At 40.3% G+C, this 6,259-nt stretch overlaps 1 long non-coding RNA gene across 1 annotated transcript; it reads left to right on the plus strand.

The window, feature by feature from the left end:
- The first annotated feature begins 868 nt into the window (after positions 1-868).
- Positions 869-3,497, plus strand: LOC124009186. The gene is made up of 4 exons (XR_006834236.1): positions 869-1,394; positions 1,604-1,732; positions 2,009-2,092; positions 3,279-3,497. It is a non-coding gene; the product is annotated as an uncharacterized LOC124009186 (long non-coding RNA).
- Positions 3,498-6,259: the final 2,762 nt, after the last annotated feature.

The raw sequence follows: 6,259 nt of genomic DNA on the forward strand, positions 1-6,259 counted from the left end.
GATGTAATGATAGTGATGTAATGATAGTGATGTACTGATAGTGATGACTGCCAGTGATGTAATGATAGTGATGTAATGATAGTGATGTAATGATAGTGATGTACTGATAGTGAAGTACTGATAGTGATGATTGAGAGTGATGTACTGATAGTGATGTACTGATAGTGATGACTGCCAGTGATGTAATGATAGTGATGTAATGATAGTGATGTACTGATAGTGAAGTACTGATAGTGATGACTGCCAGTGATGTAATGATAGTGATGTAATGATAGTGATGTACTGATAGTGATGACTGCCAGTGATGTAATGATAGTGATGTAATGATAGTGATGTACTGATAGTGATGACTGTCAGTGATGTAATGATAGTGATGTAATGATAGTGATGTAATGATAGTGATGACTGCCAGTGATGTAATGATAGTGATGTAATGATAGTGATGTAATGATAGTGATGTACTGATAGTGATGACTGCCAGTGATGTAATGATAGTGATGTAATGATAGTGATGTAATGATAGTGATGTACTGATAGTGAAGTACTGATAGTGATGATTGAGAGTGATGTACTGATAGTGATGTACTGATAGTGAATGCTGATAGTGATGTACTGATAGTGATGACTGATAGTGATGTACTGATAGTGATGTACTGATAGTGATGTACTGATAGTGATGTACTGATAGTGATGTACTGATAGTGAATGCTGATAGTGATGTACTGATAGTGATGACTGATAGTGATGTACTGATAGTAAATCTTGTGCTGGTATGTCAGATAAAGAGCTGAATGATGACCTTTAGCACAGTAAGCAGGAGGCCAATTTTTCCCCATCTACTGTCAGTGGTAAAGGTGAGTGATTAGTTGAAAGTTAGCTTTTTTATGACCCAGAGAGCTTCTGGATGGGAACAAGGTCAGAGTAAACACGATGTGTTATCTACTCCTGACAAATCAGCAAACAGCGATTATGTAACTGCGTAGACCAAAATCCTTTTGGAAAATTTAGAACATGCTTGGCACCACAAGAGCATGCCTGAACAGTTTTCACATGGATTAATAGTATTTTGGGGGGGAAGTTAAGTGTACATCACTGGAGTTGAATTACAGCATAATGTAAAGTGGTCAGTGGTGTTCTCCCTCTTCTAGCCATGGCCTAACAGTAGGCCTAAGTATTGATGCCATAGCCAACCTTAGGTCTTCATAGGATCCACATACTAGATGTCTATGTGAAGTGGGGACTGAAGATGGAGGATTCCAGAAAGTGCAGAAGAATATTGAGATGTGAGAACGAGGAGGCAGAGGTGGATGGAGACCAAACTACACACTGAAGGACAAAACGTCCAGGCCAGAGTGAAGCCCACATAGATGACATCAAAATCAATGACTCTCAAGGTAATGCATTTTAAGTGAGTTTTCTTTTCTTTTGAATCTCCAAAGATAAAATGACATTGGCATTTTACAAAAGGTACAATTTCAGATCTATTCTAGTCCCGAGGGATGCATGGAGGGAGGGCTGGAGTTGGAGACGATCACATCTATTATCATTCTCTAACAGTTTATTTGTCCATCTGTGGCCTGACTGACAAAGTTTGTGCTGACAGCTTGTTTGGCAGAAACTGACGTTCCTCTGTCATCCTTCTTGGTGCGTTCTGCACTGACCTTGGGAGCCGAAGCCCTTTGGAGAGAGATGCATTGTGCTGCAGAGATCCATTGCCAATTACCAGTGACAGGTAATACAACGGCCTCTGTCTACACTAAGACTAGATCTGATAAAGTTCTTCTCTGGATAAAAGAGTATTGACCTCTTTAGTTGAATATAATGAGGTCTTGGATGTGATAGGATAATTGTTGCTCCTCTCACTTTGTTTTTTACATTCTCATGAGACACTGGATTACCTTGCTGCTGTTGGAGTGATACCTCTCCAGTGTGGTTGATTTTCTGTTACTTGCACAGGATGTGGTGCAAGGACACTGTAGAAAACCCTCTCTCTTTATCTACACCACAGATAAAGATGTTGCTTCCCGTAACGTGTCACGTTCTTTCAAAATCGAACCCAGAAGCAGACCAGGACAAGGAGAGTAGGAAGAAGGTGAGTATTTATTTACAAGTGAATGTGAATGGGTAGATATATCCAGGTGGCGTAGCGGGCAGCGGTGGTGAGTTGATGGGAGTAAATAGGTGGATCCAATGGGGTAGCGGAATCCTCCGACGACCAGGCGGGAATGGGGTAAATGATCCGGGTGAGGGCAGGGAATGGATGTCAGGTCGGGGTTTATGAAGAGGAGAGATAATGATGAGGACCAGGTGTGCAGATAGCTGATGGGATACAGGTGCGGGTAATCAGAACTCCCAACTGGCTACATTGCCCGGCAACCAGACAGGGTGCGTTCCAGGACACCGGAAACACACTCCAGGACAGAAACACAGGCAAACACAGACTCAGGAAGCTGGATTCGTGACATAACGTCGCAGGACACTGCAGCAAAGTTTTGTAATGCTTTTAGAATCCCGGTATGCAACCAGATAATAAGTTCTGACTTATTTTATGACTTTATATTTAGCTAACAGTCCTAACCATAGACTGTGTCTTGACATACTGTAGAATTGAATCATATACCGTGTCTATGACGTTACCCCTACTTTGATTAATCACCGTTTTTTAAATGAAACTGGCGACTCATTGTCACCAGTCCATCTTTAAAAATGACCTTTTGTTACTCACTGATGGACCTCTTTTAGTGACGGACTCAAGAGTCCTGATAAACAAGTACAGATGGCTTCCTCTGTGAGATCCACAGTATGGTCATGCTGCAGGCTCTATGCCAAGCTAGTTTGCCATCATCTATAGCAGGGCGCCACATTGTTTGTGTCTGGAGTGGGGAACAAAAGGGCAGGGAGAGGGGGATTTTGGGGTGGGTGGTGATGCATGGAAAGAGGGGGGTAGTAGGGATGGGTCACAGAGGGAGATAGGTCGCTATACAAATGTGACAGGCACATTGCTGTTGTTGATGCACTCTGTCATCTTTACTTTTAATGTTTACACTTATGTTGATAACTATTTAAATAAATTGGGCTGACTGTTTTATCATTCACTGATCTGTGAGAATGAAACCCAGATGTGACATTTTTGTCTGAAAATGCACTATGATGAAACACAGGATCACCTCTCTGGATGTAGGCAGATGAAATATTGTGTTAACTCATAGTATGTCTTCAGAGGAGCCAAATGCAAATGTTATTTATATTTTGTCATCACTTTTGACTTTATGTGACAGGTTTTTTTATCGGTTGGAAGCACTCCAAGCCCACTGATTGGAGATGTCATCTGAAATCATCTTATTACGGAGGGGTGGTGGAATTAATCTTGACATTAAGTACCAGAGAAATAATTGATGATTCACAGTATTAAAGGAGATTGCCTGTCAGGTTTAATAATATGGTATGTTTTTACTATTTATTAAAGCTTCCATCTACAATTCAAGGCCTATTCCTATTGAACCAGGTTATTTTCACAAATTGTCTGTGTTATTGATTTGAACAGTGATGTGCGGTGGCGTCGTGGCTGGGTAAGCATGGGCTATTCTCAAATCTAGATTTACTCACAAATAAACCTTGATGAAGCCCAAGTTCACATACGACAGATAACTCCTACAAACCGGAGTGACATAGGCTATTAACCTAAATTGACAAAAACAAAATCTAATGTAAATACCAATGTAGTCAAGATACACAAGCGATACACTGAGATACACTGAGTGTACAAAACATTAGGAACACTTTCCTAATATTGAGTTGCACCGCTTTTGCCCTCAGAACAGCCTCAGTTTCATTCGGGCATGTACTCTACAAGGTGTTGAAAGCGTTCCACAGGGATGCTGGCCCATGTTGACTCCAATGCTTTCCACAGTTGTGTCAAATTGGCTGGCTTTCCTTTGGGTGTGTTGGACCATTCTTGAAACACATAGGAAACTGTTAAATGTGAAAAACCTCATCAACATTCTAGGTTCTTGACACACTCAAACCAGTGCACCTGGCACCTACTACCATACCACGTTCAAAGGCACTCAAATATTTTGTTTTGGCCATTCACCTTCTGAGTTGCACACTTATACAATCTATGTCTCAATTGTCTCAAGGCTTAAAATCCTTCTTTAACCTGTCTCCTCCCCTTCATCTACACTGATTGGGACATCAATAAGCGATCATAGATTTCACCTGGATTCACTTGGTTCGTCTATGTCAGGGAAAGAACAGGTGTTGCTAATGTTTTGTACACACAGTGTATAATAAATAAGATTCTAACGAAATGTCCATATCAAGAATCAGAATGACTGAAACATGCATTTCAAAATGTAGCCTAACCTACACATTTGCAAAGGAAAAAGCATTTAGGTCTACATTTACTTGTAAATGAAGTCCATTGGTCTGTCCTTCAGGGTGAGCCTCTTTGTGTCCACGTTGTAGAAGTCAGCATAACCCCATGTCCATTATGTTGTTCTGCATGCACATAGCAGGGCTAGTCATATGGGAGGCGCATCCCCAAGACGTTCCATTTTCACAGTAGCATAAACAGGACTTCCCATTCCCATTACTGTCCACAAAGCAAAAGTAAATGTCCAAGATGTATAAAAGTCTGGGTAAAAAGTATTTTAATTGCTAATGACCTGACGTTTCAGACATTATGCTCAAGTGTTCAAAATGTGTCTTTCAAACCTCAGGAGGTGGCACGTTATTATGCCTTTGTTTTCTCCAGCCATTCAAATCCATTCCAATCGTTGAATTCCTGGCCAGTCCTGACTACAGTCACTAATAATAGACAGCATCAGCATAGGCTGATAAGTAGTGTAATGTGTTGCAAATCAAATAAAAGTTTATTGGTTGCGTACACAGTTTAGCAGATGTTATAGCAGGTGTAGCGAAATGCTCTCATATTTTGCGCATACATATTGCCTACACATGTTGTGTGGGTATAACCTGGGGTAAGCGCTGCACATTTGGGACGTGTCTACATCATTTTGCCGTTTGCATCCCTTGAACTGAACGAACTCGAAACTAGCTAGCTAGCAAAAACAACATGACAAAATGGACACTATATTGCACCTCAATCAATTTTCCAAGTTGGAATAATTTCGTGCGCCATTTGGAGGGTTCGAAGAGTAGAACGTCAACTATAATTCAAGTTAAAACCAGACAGAGGCAGTATACAGGAGTTCTACAAATCAATATGTGACATGACAGGCAAGTGAACAGTGAGTATTGGACGGTCCACTTGTCTGAAGAACCACCAGAATGTTTTAGAAAAAAACATTAGATAACAAAAAATAATTACGTTTTTTTTTTTAGATCATTGTATTTTTTATTTGGCTTTTAATAACAGCTTTTTTTTGTAGGTTATGCTTACCCTGACTGCACATCCCTGGATTTCAATAGTATTACTAATACTTCTAGGAAATATCTTCTCCTCAGAAGCACTTCTCTTTCTCCATCATGTTTTTCCTACAGTATTTTAGTCTATTGGTGTGTGAAGCTGCAGAAACCCCTATGGATGCCCTTATATTTGTATCTCAGCCTCACCAGCCTCACCATGTTTATGTAGTGGCTATGTTTGCCATATTCACTGAAGCTGTTTATGATTTTCAGGTGGCTTCTACCCTTCTTTTGACATGTCCTTGTGGGTGTAGTATGAGTTTGCTTTAGAAAATGACAATTAAACCAAGTAATTTGCTTCTCTTATCCATGTTGATACATGGATTACGTTAGATGACTTGGCAGTCATCCATTGTGTGAGCACATGACATTCAATTAAATGTGTGCTTTCCCGGAGATTCAGCATATTGTTCCTTGTTTTTAGGATTTTAATTAAATATTTGTTAGAGCTAAGCATCTAAAAGCATTTAAATGAATAATACAGTTGTCTACCATAACTGTCCATTTCATAGTCCCTTTAGTCATACTCTGAGTTTTCAGGTGGTGTGTAAGAGAGGTAGTCTTGCGAAAGCAGAGTCAACTGGAGGAGTAAAAGCATGGATGAACAGTCAACATCTTTATTCTCTGTTGAATAATACTGTACACTCCTCATCTACCGTGGAATTTCTCAGTCTGTTGACGGGTACTTGTATGTGAAGTATTCATGTACAGTATATGGAGCATGTCAGGGCTGTTGGCTTTCTTCAGTGCTCCAGCTGATGTTCACTAAAAGGATGTCACAGGGGATTCAACTGTAGGCCTACAGTAATTGATCTTTACACCACTGCTG

The sequence above is a fragment of the Oncorhynchus gorbuscha genome, linkage group LG22 (assembly GCF_021184085.1).
Source record: "Oncorhynchus gorbuscha isolate QuinsamMale2020 ecotype Even-year linkage group LG22, OgorEven_v1.0, whole genome shotgun sequence".
Lineage (NCBI taxonomy): Eukaryota > Metazoa > Chordata > Actinopteri > Salmoniformes > Salmonidae > Oncorhynchus > Oncorhynchus gorbuscha.